The sequence below is a fragment of the Meles meles genome, chromosome 10, assembly GCF_922984935.1.
Source record: "Meles meles chromosome 10, mMelMel3.1 paternal haplotype, whole genome shotgun sequence".
In the NCBI taxonomy this organism is placed as follows: Eukaryota; Metazoa; Chordata; class Mammalia; order Carnivora; family Mustelidae; genus Meles; species Meles meles.
The window spans coordinates 43,328,974-43,347,733 of NC_060075.1; positions in this window are offsets into that span (position 1 = coordinate 43,328,974).

Below are 18,760 nucleotides of genomic sequence, written 5' to 3' on the forward strand. Positions count from 1 at the left end.
GAAGGTGAAATATCTGTATACATTATTTAGAATTCTTTTGCATGGGAGATTTGTCTCTCCTTTCCTGTTGAGTCATTGAATCATTTTTCTATGAGTAATGACTGTGGATATTTATTGTGTCCTACAGATTAGGATTCAACCCTTTTTATTTTGTTGCTCAAAGTGTTCCCACTTGGCCGTAGTGGCTCTTTCCATTGGCTTTTGTTTCCCATTAACACAGCCCCCATGACTATGGGATGTTTTTCCTTCCCTAGGACTTATTTCTGGCATATAAGATGCTCTAGTTTCATCTTGTATATTTTCTGTTCTGGTTCCAGAATTAGCCATTTCTCTAGGGGGATCTGGCTTTTTTTTTTTTTTTTTTAATTAGAAGTTAGTATTAGAAATCACTATGTGCTTGTTGCCCTAGTGTGTCATTGCTTCTAGTCCCCCTCTGTCGACAGAGCAAGGAAATACATGTTTTTTCCTAAGTCGCTCTTCACTTCATATTTGTTGCTTCTTGGAATCCTCCTCATTATACTCCTAATGGGCATCTAACCCCCCTGATTGTTGGGTCTGTTAGGGCCAATTTAATATTAAAACCTGTTTAACTATTAGGGCCTGCTTAGCCAGAGTGACTCCATATTGCCCAGGTAGCCATATTGTTGCTTACATCCATGGACTTCATTCCGGGAATAAACGCCCCCGTAGTTCTTGGTATGGTTCCGGGTATCGATTCCGGGAGTAAACTCCTTAACAATAGAAGTCATGTACCGTGGGTCTGTGGTTATGCCCTATAAAACCAACCTGTGAGATCGGGAGGGGGTTGCTCTCTTCGGAGGCGGCCCTGGCCGGTCAGTCTGACTTCTAATATTTGGCATGGAATAAGGCTTTGCATAACTTTCACTTTGTTTCAGTCTTGTTCCTTTGATAACGGACCCCAACAGGGTCCATAAGCAGGAAGGATCCTAGTAAAACTCACATAATGAATGGATCTGAATGGACATGCTTTCTTTATCTTAATGACCCATGTGTGTCAAGTTTGGATTTTCATATCCTCTCCAGTCCCCCTTATAAGATCCTACGTTGGGACTTTGATTTATGTTGCTCCTTTCTCCTAACATGCCTGGCTGACCTTTGACTTCTGTTTCTCCGTGTTTTCCCCATTCTTCCAGGCCCAACCCAGGTGGTTACATGGGTGTGTTTCCAGTACATTAATTTATCAAACTGTACACCTAGGATTTGCACACATTTTATGAATGCTGCATTTCAATAAAACACTTACTTAAAAAGATACCTTTGATCCAGTTACAAGACATCAACAACTTTGCTTCCATAAGGTTGCAAATAATTGTCATGATGCTAAAAATAAAACATTCTTATGCATCAGTTAAAATATATTTGCCTGTAAGAAACAGAACCCCCGTCTCAAGCTGGTTTAAACAGGGACTTTATTATCTCAGGAAACAGGTGGTGAGGTAGGCAGCTTCAGGGAGAGCAAACTTGGTGGCTCAGTGGCGACACTGAACGCTGGCTGTATCTGGACATCAGTCTCTTCCTGTGGCTCCCTCTGAAGAGCAAGAGAATTTTCTAACAACTTCCCCTTTCAGAAAAATCTTCCCTTCACATCATTTTAGGCACAATTGAAGAAGAGAAGTGAAGAATCTTTGAATCTTGGTGTTAATAACAAATACTGTCACTCCTTCTTGAGGAAGGAAAGCTTTCTCGGGTCTCTGCTCTGGCTTCTGATATTGTTGAAGTCTGGTTGGAGTGGCCATAAGACAGCCAGCCTGGAGGAGGAGAAGACAGTGGCCTTTAAGGAGGAGAGTTGCAGCCCCCTGGTGCCCTGAGGGGGTTATTATCAACAATGGAACAGCTTCGGTGCCCAGCCCAGTCCTCATGGTGGGTAATCCTGGCCAGGATTTTGAATGTGGTTTCACAGTGCCATGAAAGTGTTCTCTCCAAGCATTTAGCACCATTCCAATTTTATATTTTCTTCGGTGATTAACTGATGAATATCTTTCCCCCTACTCTGTAAGCTCCCCAAGAGTAGGGAACATGTCAATTTTGCTTAGCTTTGCATCTCCAGCATCTAGAACAGTGTCTGCAACATATGGGAGTTCAACACTATTGGCCGAATCCATGAACATGGTGGGAACGACATGGGTTTTTAGATCAAACCAATGTGGTTTCAAAGCCCAATCCAGGGACATGTCAGCTTCCAGCTTTGACAGGGCCACTTTGCTTCTCTGAGCCTCCGAATCCCCCACCTCAAGATGAGGATAATGCCTCCCTACTCTTTAGAGGAGTTTCATGCATGTTAGCTTGCCCCTCATTTTTCGCTCCCCCGACTCCCCAACACCCCGGCAGATTGTTTCTTTTTGAATCAAATGGGGACCAAATGCTGATCTCATAGAACGGTTATGGAAATTAAATGAAGCAAAATGTGTAAGTGGAGGTGCTTTGTAAAAGTTGGTGTTAAAATTACGATAATCATCATGTAGAAAGTGTAGAGGAGCTGGAAGTCAGTGTCCGCCTCATAAGATTGGCCGGAATACACAAGACTTCTTACCCTGCAATCGATTTTGTTCTGTGTCCTTTGAAGACCCAAGTGGCATTTTCGAAGGTTGATTTGCTGTATTTAAATTTTTTTTCTGTATTTCTTATATTTTTGAAATAATCTGTATTCTTGATGCTCTGGCATTTGGGGCCTTATTCTGGGGAAACTGCCACTCCCTGCGCTAGCTAATTTGTCCGGACAGCAAATGACTTCCCCTGAGAGTGCCTCTTTGATACAGAAACCAACAGATCTGGTGCCCACACCCCCAACCATCACCTTCATCAAACTCCCCCAGACCAAGCCTGTATTCTTGCCCTGAATCCCTCCATGGCCACATTCTAAGGACAACTAGGGACCAACCCCATAGCCTAGACCCTGCTGAGATTATTCCAACTATCAAGTCTTAAGCTGTTCAGAGCACCTACCTGCCTTGTGCCTTCTTTCCCAGGAAAAACCGCATATACACTGTGGGCCAAACTCCTCCTTCTCCTCTCTTTCACCTCCTGACTGACCCTGCTGCTTCTCTATGTGGTCCTGCTTGGTGTGGCGTGTCGCCTATTTCTTGGGATCTGTGAGTATAGACTTCCTCCTTCATGACAGTCATAACTGTGTTTGTGTGTTTTACCAGACTTGATTTAAACAAATCCTGTGTTTATTTTAACACAGAAACAGACCCCAGAACCAAATGTTCTGTATGGGGGTGGGTGCCTGTGTTAGAGAAAGGATATCAGGGGACCCCTCCCCCATCTTCTGAGAGGACACCCAAGGGCAGAAACTGCCTGGGCAGTGGACTCAGAGCCTAGGGACTCGGCCGTGAGGATCCTCACAAGGCCAGGTCTTGGCCATGGAAAGGCTCATGAATTTCATACTTATGGTGAAGAATGTCCATACCCCTCAGGAATAAGTGGAAGAGATATTATTTAATGCCCTAGAGACTTAACCGGAATCAAATCTGCAGACATTTCCGGTAAAGGAGTCAGAAAGGAAAATATTTTGCAGAGAGCCTACATTGAGTTCTGTGTCAGGGACGCGGCAGCCTTCCGGAGAAGGTACTATTTAACCTCATTTTACAAATGGGGACAGAAGCGCAGAACAACAAAGTCCCTTGCCCAGCTTGCAGGTGGTGAGACCAGCACCGGAAAGCAAGCGCGCCGCTTCAAGTCCTCCCCAACCTCAGCTGCCTGTTGTTTCAAGACAACAGTGCTATCCGTCAGACACATAGGGACAAGGGAGCCCCAGGTCGCCGCCATCTTCTGGGTGTGAGAGCAGCAGTGAGATGAGGGAAGGACCTCCACAATGCCCTGGCTTCTCGGGGAGCTCTCTGGGCTATCTGAGCCTTCCCCAGGACAGTGGTGCTGAAGCAAGGTTGCCATGGGGCAACCCTTCTCCTTTTGCTGGGCTTTATTGGGCCCTTCTCTTTCCAGGCTCTTCCAGGGAACCCCTGGTGCCCACCACCTGCCATTTCCTGTCCTCCCACTACATGAGCCCATCTTGAAGGCAGGGAAGGGGCATTCCAGAGGGCCATCTATGTGCCAGATACAACATGGGGCTTCTTCTAAGTTATCATCACCAGCACCGGGACTTTGAGGTGGGTCTTCCCATTCCCCTTTTGCAGGTGGGGAAATGAGAGGAAAACTGTTTCATTTGGGCACCGATTACTACACATAGCCAGGAAGTAGTCAAGCTGGGCTCAAATCAGAATCTCCCACTTCCCATCCCGTCCCAGTATGAACAATAGCAGAGCCGGCTCTAGCACAGCTGGGCTCTGGCATCGGTAGGACTAGGGGAGCCCCCCCACAGCCCCAGCTGCCCCCATGCACTGCCCTGCTGACATTAGCCCCAGTTTCCCTGCTCAGTCCTGCCATCTCCTGCTGACAGGAGCCCGGTCCTGAATGCAAATCCAGGCCCCTGACCTCCTCCTTCACTCCTGTTAAAAACAAAAAAGTTGATATATTTATTGAATGCAGTGAAATGAGTGTTCGTTCAGTTGCAAAAGCTGGCCAGGCTGTCCAGCAGTTAGGACAACAAGAATACATTGAAGCAGACATCTGCAAACTCTCTCCAGAAGGAAAGAAGGAACAGCACACCTCTCTGGGAGGCATTTCATTTTTAGGAAATTTTTAGGACCAAATATGTCCTAATCTGCTCCCCAGCATTCACAAAAGCACATATTCATTAGTGAAAGAGATACATGTTGATTGTAGAAAACTGAGAAAGAACGACAAAGAAAAGCCTGTCATCCTACTGCTAGTATCTATGCATCTAATACATACGTGTATTTTCACAATTCGAGTTATGTTATTTATTATATACTACAAAGCATATATAGATATATACACACACAAGTGGAGTTATACTATTTATAATCCTGGCGTCTGAATGCCTTTTGTTAACATCCCTTTTAACAGTCGCGTAGTAGTAGTATTTGGTGGAAATCAGTCTGGCTTGCTTCATCGTCGCCTGGGGAGCTCAGCCGTGTTTGTAGGTCCTCGGACTCTGTCCCATACCCCACCATGTCAGAATTTCTGGGTTTAGAACTCTGCGTTTTGACAAGCCTCCCTGGTGATTCTGACACAGCCTGGCCTGCTGTGACCCATTTTCGGAGCCACCGGTGACCAGGAGCTGTCGTAGACATCAGAAGTGGCGCCAGGCATGGGGCCACCTCCGGCTTGTGGGAGGCCGGTGACCGAGTTTCTCCCTGGTTTTCTCCCGGAGGGAATGGCAGAGCCGGCCTCCTGGAGTTGACACGGAAAGGAGCACTCTGGGAAAGAAGGAAGATGCATCGAAGTGGATAAGGCCCGAGTCTTCCTATGTGCGGACTCCTTTGGGGAACTCCTCACAGCACAGAGAGTTCACCCCCTGACCCGTGTTTTTCACCTTCTGACTAATCCCCCTTCCCCTTTGAGCGGCTTCGATTATTTCTTTTATCCTCTTCCACTCCTTTGTCACAGCTGACCGGGGCTGCTCCTTCCGGGCGTCTGCTCTGAGGACGGCTGGCATCCCTGCCAGTGGCAACTGAGAGGGTCCCGCACAGGGTTACACACACCCCTGGAGATGTCCAGTCACTCCAGCAAGTCTCTCAGCCTTGCTGTAGAAACGGGGTCCCAGACCTATGCAGAATCTCAGGCTGAATCCAAACCTGTCTTGCCACAGGATCCCAGGCATTGCTTGTACATACTGGAGTTCCAGAAGCCCTGTCCTAAGGGGAAACTTCACTCAAAGAGCATTCATTGCTGCCCTCCGCTCGTCAGTCTGTTCGAGGGATGAGATCACAGGCTGCAAGGGCGAGCAAGGCGCTGAGACCTGGCCCTGCTGTTCTATTCCCAGTCTGCCCTCCAGCCTGGATTGTTCTGGAAATCCCAAGCTGAAGGGAAGAGCACAAGCCATTCTCCAAGGGGCATCAAGAGCCACGTTGCCTAGAGGCCTCGGGCTGTGGTGCCCCCGCTCCTGGCGACGGCTGGCTGTTGGGGGAGAGTTAAGGGACAGTGGGGACAGCGGCTCTGGAAATGTTGAGTAATGGGGTGAAGCTAGGATCTTAGCTGCATTTGGAATGACAGTGCTATTCTGTTTGGGAAAGAAGCACAATGGCTCTTTATCCCTGGGTGTTATAGGATTTCAAGGGCGGGAGCCAGCCACATAGGCCAGGGTATGATTAAGAGACAAAATGCAAGGCATTGTGAGGGGGCCACACTTTGCCCAGCCCCAAAAGTCCTATCATAACAGCCATTGTTCGCACAGCCCCTGCCCGGGCCCCACCCCCTTCCTCAGAAATACTAGGGGACAGGGACATGGGTCTCTTTATCTCTTCTCAGGAAAAGGGGGTGTCAAGTGGTAGTAAACTCTGGGGTCTGGGAGGATGGGTGGGAGGGGGGTGTGAAAGGGGGGAACACGGGTAGGACAGAAGGTGATGGTGAAGGTTGGTTAGCTCGTGGACCACAGCAGATCAAGAATGGGATGTGGGAGGCAGGATGAATTAGTGTTGCACTGGGGCGTTGAGGATCCAACAGCAAGTGGAGTACAGGGAAGGGCAGGGAAAGGCTGCTGCCGGCCCACACCGTGAGACAGGATGTCAGGGAGCCCAAGTTCAGAATCCATGTCCCACTTATGGGTACATGGCTTTGGCATTTTGTGTACCTTTCCCGAGTCTTATTTTCCTTGTCTGCAAAATGCAGATACTGACATTTGCCTCAGGAGGGGATGCGGCAATGAAATTAAATGAAATGAAGCATAAGAAAGTACCTAGCGCAGCACTTGGCACGAATCATGAGTTCGGGTTCAGAAAGTTGTTGTTTCCTGTTGCCTGTCAACGAATATACCATACGCTCAGCCCTGACAGATCTGTGATGCATCCCCCCTCTGAACCTAAGAAAGGTTCAAAGTGTGATTCCAGAAAGCAGCATGTGGGGGAGGGGGCAAGGTAAGACTGTGGACATTTAGACTACTGCAATCATCCTAGTGCTAGTTCATTATGGTCTGACCTAAGGCGGGGTGTGTGGGACTGGGGAAAAGGCAGTGATTTTAAACAGGATCTGATGTCACCAAATTTGCATTTTAGAAGAATGTCTTCCAAACACTGTGAATGACTGGGCCTATATTTTCTCCCCTTGAATTATTTTATTGTTTCCCTTGAATTGTTTTATTGTCCAGTCTCTGTTTGTCTGATTTTTGCCTTCACCCATTAATGAGGACACTTTCTCCCTTACATTTGCCAGAGGGTGTCACTCGGCAACAGATATGTCTGCTACCACACAGGGTAGCAAGATGGGCAGTCTTCTTCCCTTGGTCCTCATGGGACTCATTTTCATGGAAACCTGCCCCTAAAAGCTAACAAGAATTAATTGTTCATCTGACATCTGTGGGTGCTGAGGGGTGCAGCCGCCGGTCCATCCCCAGGTCTCCTGCAGAGGATGTTAAGGGGATACAGACCGCCTCTCACTTTCATTTCTGGCATCCCCGCTCTGCCCCAGGCTTCTGAAATTTGCCTTTCTTCTTCCGACTCCTTGCTCTTTAATAAAGGAAATTCACCGGGGATTTATTTAATAACATTCTAGTATGTGCACCGGATTATTTGGTTAGTTGGCTAGTTGAACTGTCTGTTTTAGCTTCCTCTCATTTGATTTCCCCACTAACTTCTTTGTTTTGGTGAGGATTTAGAAAATTCAGTATATTATAGATTCCCGTGTTATAAATTCTAAAGGTTGGAAGTTTTTTAGGAAAACTGGCTGAACTTTCTGCATCTGGAGTAGATGAGCCTCATTAGTTTATTCCTTCCACTGATTTCAGAGTGCCTCCTTTTCATAAATGAACTCTCTTAGTTGAATGCGAGACTGTTTTGGATGCATCCTGGAACGCAGTCTGGAATCACTAATCCACAAGGAGGCCATTGAGCATGGGGAGCGCCTGGCTTCAGAATTTCTTAAGAGATTCTGCTTCTTGAAGACGTTCCATTAATGTTCCCAGTGACCCTTTTCTTATTTCCGGATCAAAATCAATAGTCATTATTGCTCCTTGGGTGATAAATGGAAAATCTCCAGGAAGAGAGATGGCCCTCCCCTGTAGCTATAACAGGTATGGGTCACGGGGACTTGGATGTGTTTCTCTAGTAGGACCTGTGACGTTACCGGCAAGTGGGCATTGCCCAAAGACTATATTCTGACCCTCTAGCTCCTGACTTTGGGGTCCCAAATAGCCTCAAGCCTTTCCTGAAGATGGGGATAGAAGGTGCACTGTGAGTCATCTAGGGCCGGGATCTCCAGCCTCATTTGGGGATCCCATCTCCCAAGCTTCCCAGCTGCCACTCTGCTACTCCCTCCAGGGCATGGCATGGAGCTAAATTCTTCACCCATCCCTCTTCCTATTCACCCTTTGGAGTGCTTTGGAGGCTTGTCCACTAAGACTCTTGGCCCTTGCAGCTCTGTCAGGACAACCACCCCTTTTCTTGGGGACATCTGTTGGTCTTGAGAATGGATTGAGGTTCTGGGTTCCATGTAACTGCAACTCATGTCTCTGGGCTCTTGTACTCAGAGCCTCTTTGCCATCACTCGGAAGGGTCTCACCCAGGCCTCAGCATCCCATAGTGGGAAGGGATCAGCATCTGCCCTGGGTTGAAAGGTGACAGTGAGGACATGATTTAGGTCTCTCCTTCCCAGCAGTAAAAAAAAGTCAACTGATTTTTTTTCTTTTTCTTTCTTTTTTTTTTTTTTACCAGCACCATGATTGATTGATTGATTGATTGATTGATTTTTTTTAGAGCACTCATCATTTCCTCACATGGCCTCAACTGGAGAATTCGTCAGTCTGGCAAGGATTTTTTTCTTTCCTTTCTTTCTTTTTTCTTTCTTTCTGTCTTTCTTTCTTTCTTTCTTTTTAAAAGGATTTTATTTATATTTTTGACGCAGAGAGAGTGAGAGATAGCAGGAGAGAGAATACAAGCAGGGGGAGTGGGAGAGGGATAAACAGGCTTGGGAGCCCAACAAGGGGCTCCATCCCAGGACCCTGGGATCACAATCTGAGCTGAAGGCAGATGCTTAACAACTGAGCCACTCAGGTGCCCCTGGCATGGATTTTTTCTGTGGGTAACTTTTATCCTAAGCTCCAAACCTCATAGAATCATATAGAATATCACAGAGATTCACCTGTCTTATTCTTTCTTCCCAAAGTGCCAATCTTGCCGAACTCTCTATTATTTATTCACAGCTTCTTCCCAAAGTTTGTAGCTGAAGGCATCTGACAGGTAGGAAGGAAGAGGAAAAAGCTCATATGAGCATAGTTTTCGACGAATCACTCATCACAGTTTGGTAACACAATTATAGAAACGAATTGTTCTAGTCAGACAAGGCTCTGTGATGTGCCTACATCAGGTCCAGGAAAAAGGAGGTTATTATAAGGATAGATATGGAAAGAATTGAACAACTGTCAGGATCCAAGATATCTCTGTGGATGGGTTCCTCCAAACTGTGTTCTCTCTCTCTCTCTCTCCCCTCCCCTCTCCCCATCCTCCTGTCTCCATTTGCATTTCTCCACACAACTGTCTCATTGTCTTTTCTCAGTCATTTTCCTCTGCTTACTCATGGTCTTACTGTCTTATGGGCTTGAGATGGTCCATTGTAACCTCTCTTGTGTGAATTCTATATCAGGAACTTTGGGTTTTTATTCCTATTAAATAGCTTAGTCCCTTGGCCATAGTTTGAGGATCAGTCTGTAGATGAGACCCCCTGGATTGGGGGGCTACCTTGGTCTAATCTGCTTTGGCCAGGAGGTACTAGGTCACATGGTGTTAGGCCAAATGTTGGTCTACGCATTAAGTACCGAGCAGGACAGTGTCCCTCAGAAGGGACCGTGGGTGAGGCAAGTACATTGAAGTGGGCCCACTCCAGGATATATTCTTGCTATGGTGAGGATCTGGGCTTTTCTCTTTTCATTTCAAGTAACAGTAGAAGAAAGGTGGGTCCAAGAAAGGTGAACTCCGGAGATGCTGAGAGCACAAATTTTCCCCAGAAACAGCCTGGAGACGTGTAAGCAAATGCCACCATTCTTAAAAGAGGAAAAAATAAATAAATAAAATCCAAAAATCTCCTGTTATATCTACTGAGCATAACCCTTTGTAGATCCTGGAATCTAGAGCAGGTTGGGAGGGAGGTGTCCAAGAAGCATTGTTTTTTCTTTAATTTTGGCTGGGCTCCCATGGGCCGATCTCAAGAGAGAAGCAAAGGCAGCTACCCTCTGTTTCACACCTGTTAGGGAGGCTGCGGTGGGAGTGTGTATCTTGGGAAAGAGCTAATAGACTCTGGATGGCGAGCAGAGGAATGATGTTGGTGATCAAAGCAAGAGGTGCGTGAAAAGAAAATACATCTTTGGTGGGCACATACTTCCAGATGGAGGCATCATGATCTTAGCCTCTGGAAAGAGGCTCCCTCCTACCAGGTGGGTCTTAACGTGATTGGTTTGAACCTGGGAAGACTGTGCTGAGCATACTTGGCTCAGCCCCACTTTCTTTCTCTCAGCCTTGGGCTATCCACGGGGTGCAGAAGGCTCCTCTGTCTCACTGAAGCAGTTAACTCCCTGCCATAGGAAAACCCATCCCAGGTCAATGCTTCCAGAAGCTGGATGGGTAGATCAGGCAGGGTATGCTAAGGGCTGGAAGAGGTGACTTCCGGAAATTGAGCACCTTCTCCCTTTTCTACGCCCTCAGAGTCCTCTCCAAACAGTCTGCCGTTGGGGGTGGGAAGGAAAGTAAGAGAAAATTCAAGGGCATTGTTTATGGATCGTGCTAAGAGAGTGTGTGTGACTTTTCTCACAATCCATTGGCCAAAACTCATCTAAGCAGAGTTGCCTTGAAGAGAGGCTGAGAATATCGAGTGCAGCTGGGCCTAGGGAAAGGGCTGCAAAGATACTGGTGAGCAGCTGTATATGCCACAGCCAGGATGTCTCATTCTAGAATTCATTATTAGTAGGCTCTCTTGACTGCAGGTATAAGCTACATTTATTTCTAATAAGGGTGTTTTATCCTTCCTTCTGTCATCCTTTGTTTTATTTTATAATCTGCTCAAAGCTCTCATGGGGAAGAGAGAGGCTATTTTTGGACCTCTCAACTCCAACATTTGGTGCATGGCCTTGGAACACTGAGAAATAGAACGTAGGAGTGGAATAACAAATCAGGAGGAGATTTAGACTTTAATTTTCTTTGAACCTTAAATCAGAAGGGGAAGAGAATATGATTTTGGGCTTTCAGTCCTTTGGACTTTAATATCTTTGGACTTCAACTTAATCGTTGAGCTTTAATTCCTTCCCAGAAAATTCACGATGAGTAGGGATCGATATTCAAATTTGGAACATGCTGTAATTGGTATTTTATTGCTGAAGTATTTTAACGTCATTTGATTTCATTGCAGAACATATAATGGTCTCTATTTAGAGTGCCCATATAATTTATCACCCAAACTAGGATAGTTTTGAGAGAGAAAAGAGGCTCTATCAATAATTAAACCATGACAACAGGTACAAAATTGGACTGTTTAGGGTGAATTTGGACATGTGGTCACTCTAGCTATACTGAACAATGTGGAAACTTGTAATTAGTAAAGAGAAAGGGAATGGGGAATAAATTTCCAGTAACATAGTAGATTTAATCAATGAAGATTTTCTGACCCACATAAAAGCCCTCTGGGGATCAATTCTAACTTGTCCACCAGTGGTCCCAGGAGGACCCACAAGGGAGCATAACTAGTCAGGGGCCATCCAGTCAAACAAGAAGAGCAGCCATATGTATTTCAGATAGAGGGGACTCAATGCAGCGAACTGGGTGCACAGGTGTTGGAGGACAAAGGGACAGGGAGAGCAAAAAGGAGGAGGAGTAGAGAGATGAGTAATGACAAGAAGCTGCTACCATCCCTAAGACTGGGGGAACAAAATGTAAGAGGTAGAGTCATCCTAGGAGGTCATCTAAGATCCAAGCTCCATGCAACTGAGGAGAGGTACAGCCTGGATGTTGCTAGTAACTCTGAGAAGGCGAGGCTGGTGCTTCGGACAGGAAGAAAGCTCCCTCATTCTCCCCAGATTGTGTTCTTCCTTCCATTCTCCTTCCCATCTCCCTTTGGCAGACCCTACCTAACAGGAACCAACCGTCAAGGGAGTCTGGGAAATGTAGTCTGCAGAGTCCCAGCTCCCGAATCAAGAGTGGAGCCATCGGGTGGGCTTGGAGCTGAGAAGCAGCAGGGAGATGAAGGGCCTACATGCAGTGGATGGCACTGGGGGGGCGTGCCTGAGGAAGGAGGAGCAGAAAGGTCACCGCAGAACTGATCTCCTTCTGAGTATGGCCGCACTCCGCTAACCATGGCTTCATAGGTGAGCACAGATTGAGAACCAACAGTTGAGGAAAGTCACTGTGGCCGCTTCTCTGTTCCTGATGCTTCCTTTCACATGGAGATGTCACATTCCTAACTTATCTTTGTTTGCCCTTCAATCACCCAAGGAAACTGGAATGGCCTAATCTGGGTCATGAATTTGGGGAGAAGAAAATGGCCATGCTCAGCTAAGCCTTCCCTTCTCTTGGGTGGAGCCTACTTGTAGGAAGCTGAGGTTCTCCCCCGCCCCTCCATGTGTAAATCTTACTGGTTCATTCATAAAGCTGCCATTTATTGGCACTTGCTTTCTCTCAGGCACTCTTCTGGTCCTGAGGATACAGCAGGGAATAAAATAGACAAGCTCCTTATCTCAGGGCACATGCAGGCAATAAACAATAAGCATGATCAATAAGTACACCGTATAGTATATTGGAAAGTGATAAACACAGGTGCAAAGAATAACAGAGAACAGTGAAGGGGGACCAGGGTTGCTGGATCAGCACCTGCGATTCTAAACAGTGTGGTCTGGGGGGGCCTCACTTGGCAAGCCCCTCTGAGCACACGGGGAGTGCTATTTGTTGTTGCTGACACTCAGAACCCAATAAAGGCCCTCACTTTTGAGGGGAATATTGGCCATTCTGTTCCTCAGTCTAAGCAATCACTGGTCCCCAGCCCTAGACATGCTGTAAGATGATGAACTCAGCCCCCAGCAGAGACAGGTTGGTGTGGTCTGGGAGCCTTAATCAGAATTGCCTATAATTAGTGCTTTAAGGAGCTTTGCAAACAGAAACCTAGGGGCCCTTACCCTGCCCACCTCACGCTGTTCCTGATTTGCCTCCAAGACAGTGGTAATGGCTAATGCTGTTGGTAAGCAAGCCAATGCTGTTTTTTAAGTCAGCAGTCCTCAAAGTGTGGTCCAGAACCTGGAGGGTAGAGGGCTGTGTCTTTGAGAACTTTTCAGGGGGTGGTGTGTGAGGTCAAAACTATTTTCATTGCAGCACTAGGATGCTATTTGCCTTTTTCATTTTCATTCTTTCATGTGTATGGTAGAATTTTCCAGAGGTTACGTGGCATGTAATAGCACAACAGATTGAGTGCAGAAGCAGATTAAAATTCTCCTTTTTTTCCTAACTACATATTTGTGTGAAGCCTGATTTTCTTTATACATTTCCATCAAAACAACATATTGCAACAGATTGAATGCAGAAGATTTGAAAATCCAGCTGTCTTCTGTTAAGCCAAACTTAAAGAGATTTGCAAAAGTTAAAACAATGTCACCCTTCTAGCTAATTTTTTGGGGGGAAGGTGCAAGAACTTTCCATATATAAAAGATATCTTTGTTAATATGGAAAGAGCTTATTATTGTTACTTGTAAATGAATTCATAAATATTAAATATTTTCTACTTTTAATTTTTAATGCAGTAAATATCAACGAGTATAATCCACATAAACAAGTATAAAGAGGTCCTGAGATAAATAGGTTTAAGAAAGGCTGTTGTAGAGGGCTTTGATGTGATAGCACACCCACATCTTGTTAGAACCCCCAAATTACCTCTTCAGAGACATTATTTTTGGGTCCAGATGTCACATAAATACTTGGCTATCCTTGGGTGCCTGCGTGGCTCAGTCAGATAAGCTTTTGCCTTTGGCTCAGGTCATGATCTCAGGGTCCTGGGATCGAGTCCTGTGTCAGGCTCCCTGCTCAGCGGGGAGTCTTCTTCTCCTTCTGTCCCTTATACCCCAACCCCCTCCTTACCAGTACTCAATTATTTCTCAAATATTTAAATACTAAAATAAATAAATAAAATCTTCAAAAAATACAGGGCTATCCTGTCCTCTTGACGCTCTTTTGGGTATCTACATGTGTGCCAAACTGATTTTGATTAAGTCTATTATCTTGGGGGGAAAATGCCATTAATTCAGCATGGAAGGAAGAAATAAGAGCTATCTTGAGTTTACCTACCAGATATCTGGAGGGTGGCAAGGTGATGAAGCTGTGGTCTTAGGTCGCGCCCAGGGCAACCTGATAGAGGTTAGCAACAGGAGCTCGCACACGTTCAGCCACGAGGCACGTGGGCTCGTGACTTCCGGCCCACGGAAGAGCTGCACAGAGAGTTCCCTGACACAATCACCTGAGTTGCTTGCCATTTATACAGAGTTCCAGGCTCCGCCCAGAACCCAGTGAAAAAAAACCTAGGGCTGGAGATCTAGCAATCTATCCTTTTTTTTTTTTTTTCTTTTTAATTCCTTGGGTGATTCTGTGAGGTAGATTTGGGACCATTTGATCAGTCTCCGTAAAGCCAGTCACGTAGTTACGGGGAAGTGTGAGTTACATGTTGCTGCCCCAAATATTTCTCCCAGGTACCTACTGTGGGTCCCAATTACACACCTGTGGCGATTCGTTCTTTGGGGTTGGGGCAGCACCTTCTCCACTGTTCCCTACTTACATGTAAACCTCCCAGGGAATGCTGCATCCAGTTCTGCTCTGGGAATAACATCTTAGCAGGTGTATCAGACACCTGCTCTACTCTAAGGGATGAGGAAGGGCAGAAAGGATGGGGACAAGGAAGAGAAGACTTGCGGGAAGGATACAGAAGTGGGAAAAGCTTAAGGACTCCAGGGACCCTCGACAGGCAAGAAGAGAACAGAAGACAAATATTGATTTCTGCTGAACCAACTCCCAAAGCTCACTGAAGGAGCCAAGACATCTCTGCAGATTTTGAACAATGTTGGCATCAGTATAGCTATTACTGGATTCTAATGATACATGTTGGCTCTGAATCCAGAGAAGGAACCCAGGAGTCTCCTTTCAGCCCTCTCTGCTGTTTCTTGTGTGTAACAGACCCAACTGATGCCCTACCTCCCCTTCCAGTCTGGTTCCCTTCTCCACACTGTTTCCAGAATGATTGTTCTAAAAGGCTTTTGAAAGACAGTTTTGGAAACTCTGTTTATTGTGAAATATGACATATGTCCACAAAAGTGCACAAAACATAAATATATAGCTTAATGACTAATTAGAACCTGAAGTGCCAGCCAGAGGAAGAAACAGAGTCCAGTCCTTCCCTCTTCCGTGTACCCCCTCTCAAAGGTAGCGCTTCCTTCCCCACGAAGTTGCCCCAGTCTTAGCGTTTATAAAAAGTTGTTTTCTTGCTTTGCTTAAGAATTGTATCTATGTGTGCATTCCCAAACATTAACTTCAGCTGGCTTTGAATTTTATGAATCAAATTATATATAGTATCGTTGGGTATCAATCTTCTTTACTTTTATGTTATGTTTTGAAAGATTTTTTCATCTTATGGTAAGCTGCTATGTGTTGTTGTTTTTTTTTTTTCATTTTTATTACTGTAAAGTATCCTACTGTGTGAAATACATCATCATCTCTTTCTTTATTCTCCTGCTGGTGGGCATTTGCTTGGCCTCCTACCAGAGTTCTTACAATCAATGCTATTATGAATACTCCTTCACACATATCATCGTGCTATAATTACACTCTTCTGTGGTGTGTGTTCTCAGGAATGGACTTTCAAGGTCATGGGGCATAGGCATCCCAAAGTTTACTAGTTAAAGGTACATATCTTTTCCCAGAATGGTTGTACTAATTATTCACCCACCAGGACAGAATGAGAATTTTGGATGCCCAGTGTCCTTACCAGTGCTCAATATTTCTCAAAGTTATACATGTTGCCTGTCTGGTGGGTGCATATTATTTTCTCATTGTGGTTTAATTTACCTTCTCCTGACCTTTAGTGGGATTGAACATTACACGTTTCCTGGATGTTTGGGCTGCCTCTTTCCTGAAGCCGAGTCTTGCCCATTTGCCATTGTCTTTTCTTACTGAGTAGCATGAGTTTTGATATACTTTCGCTCTCGCTCAGTGATGTGTGCTACAAACACCATCTCTCATTCGACGGCTTGCTTTTTCACCTGTCCTGTGATGGCTTTTGATAAAGAGAGTTTCTAATCTTAAGTAATCAAATGTATTGCTCTTTTCCTTTACGCACTGTGTTTTGTTTGTTTTTGGTATTTTTTGCATTTTGTTTAAGAGCCGTTTCCATATTCTGAGATCATAAAGACATTCTTCTACATGATCTCCTTAAGGTTGTTTTGTCTTCACAATCAGATCCATAAGCCACCTGGAACCACTTTTGCCTATAATCCACTAGGCTTTCATTTCAGTTTTCTCCCATGTAAACACCCAGCTGTCCTAGCATCATGTATTAGAAAGAGCACCCTTTCCCCGTCCCTCTACAGAGCTGCCTCCGAAGTAAATCAAGTTTTCCAAATGCGGTCATCTTCTTCTGGACTCTTTTCTTGCTCCATTTGCTAATTTTTCTACCCTGGAGACCATGAGAAGATAAGATTTATTTACTTATAAGATTTATGATAAGATTTCCTTTGGGTTTGTTTTGGTGATTTTTTCCAACTTCACAAAATAGATGATTTGTTCATTGTCTTTAGATTTTTTCCTCTTTTAAGTATGACTCTATCTGTATCCCACACATCTGACATATGATTCCATGACCACTTAGTGCAACTGTTTTCTAATTTCCATATACTTTCTTCTTTGACTATAAGTTCCAAGAAGTGTATTTCCTAATTTCCAAATGAATGGCGACTTTCTTGATATTTTTCTAGCATAACTGCATTGTGATCAGAGAAACTTGACTGTATGAGCTCAGTCTTTCAAAAGTTTTGAAGCTTGTTTTGTGGCCTGCTGTACAGGCAGCTTTTGAACTAACTGTTTCACTTGTGCTTCAAATCCTGATTTTCTGGGGTGTTAGGGCGAAGCGCCTTCCATGTTATTCACGTTGTTCAAATCATCTAGATCATTTCTAATTTTTGCTTCAATTACTGGAATGAAGGGTGATCAAATTCCCCAGGAGGCTATGGATTGCCTATTTATTTTGTCGCCCTGACCACTTTGCAAAATAGATATTCGAAACCATGCTGTTAAATGCACAGAAATTGAAAATTATTATATCATCCTATTGAACGAAAACATTTATCATTTGCAGTGTCCCTATTTCATTCTACTAATGCTTTATGCCTTAAAATCTATGTAGCCTTTGTTAACATAGTCCCCCCAGCATTCTTTCAGCAACGTTTGCGTTGAATGCCTTGATTCCTTCTTTTACTTTCAAACTTCTTGCGTTGTTTGTTTTAGGCATGTCTTTTTAAAGGACAGATTGTTGTTTGTTTGTTTTAAATCCAGTCTGATGATCTTTGATTATTAGTTGGATCATTTTATCTGCTTACATTTATTATACTTACTGATATATTTGGATAAAAAACCCTGTTTTCTTCCTCTGCTCTTTTAACTTGTCCCAGCTCTTCGCGTCCCCCTTTCTCTCTTTTCTCGCTTTCTTTCAGTCTGCTCGAGTGATTTTATCATTACATTTTCCTTATCCTCTTTTAGTTTAGAGGTAATATACTTCGATTCTATTATTTTACAACATGCGTTCTGGAGAGGACAACATGCATTCTGGGTATATCGATGGCTGATGGTAATCTATATCCTCTCTTATTTCAGGTTAATTCAAGGAGCTTTGATCAATTTCACTACATCTAGTTTTCTCTGGACATATGCTCTTGTGTGTAGAAACGGTGCTATTGAGTCACACTGGCTGGGAGCCTCTCAGAGGGTCCCTGAGCAGTCTGAAAACCATGAGATGACACAAGCCAAGCCGCTGTCCACATTAACATCCTACAAGCATGGAGCCGCGCTTCTAAAATGTTAACTGGACCAGCTCTGTTGTGGATAATGTGTTTTAAAAATGCAATTGCGGAGCAATGAGGCATGGGTTTTTCATGATTCCCAAGGCAAGGAGGTTGGCACCTAAATGGGGCTTCTCCTTTTAATCAAATGCAATCGAAAGCAGTAGGGAACAGGGGGAGATCTGCATATCAAATGAGGTACATTCAGATGATGATAAAAGAACTCAGAAGGGGAGATGAACCATGAGAGACTATGGACTCTGAAAAACAACCAGAGGGTTTTGAAGGGGCGGGGGTGGGGGGGTTGGGGGGGGTGGGAGGTTGAGGAACCAGGTAGTGGGTAATAGGGAGGGCACGTACTGCATAGAGCACTGGGTGTGATGCCAAAACAATGAACACTGTTATGCTGTAAATAAACAAAACAAAACAAAACAACAAAAAAAGAACTGTGGTTCCTACAGGTCTATAGCTCACCTAAGGTGATTCTAGAAGGACCGAATCGCTTTACTTCCTGCTGTAAGTGTTTTTGTATTTCCTGTTTCCTCAGCAGACCCAGGCTTGTGGTCCCTTTGCACTTGGTGCATGCAGAAGGAAAAAGCAAAGTCATTTCTGTGTATGTGTGTACAAAGTTGTCAAAAAAAAGGGAGGGAAGAAAGTTTAAGC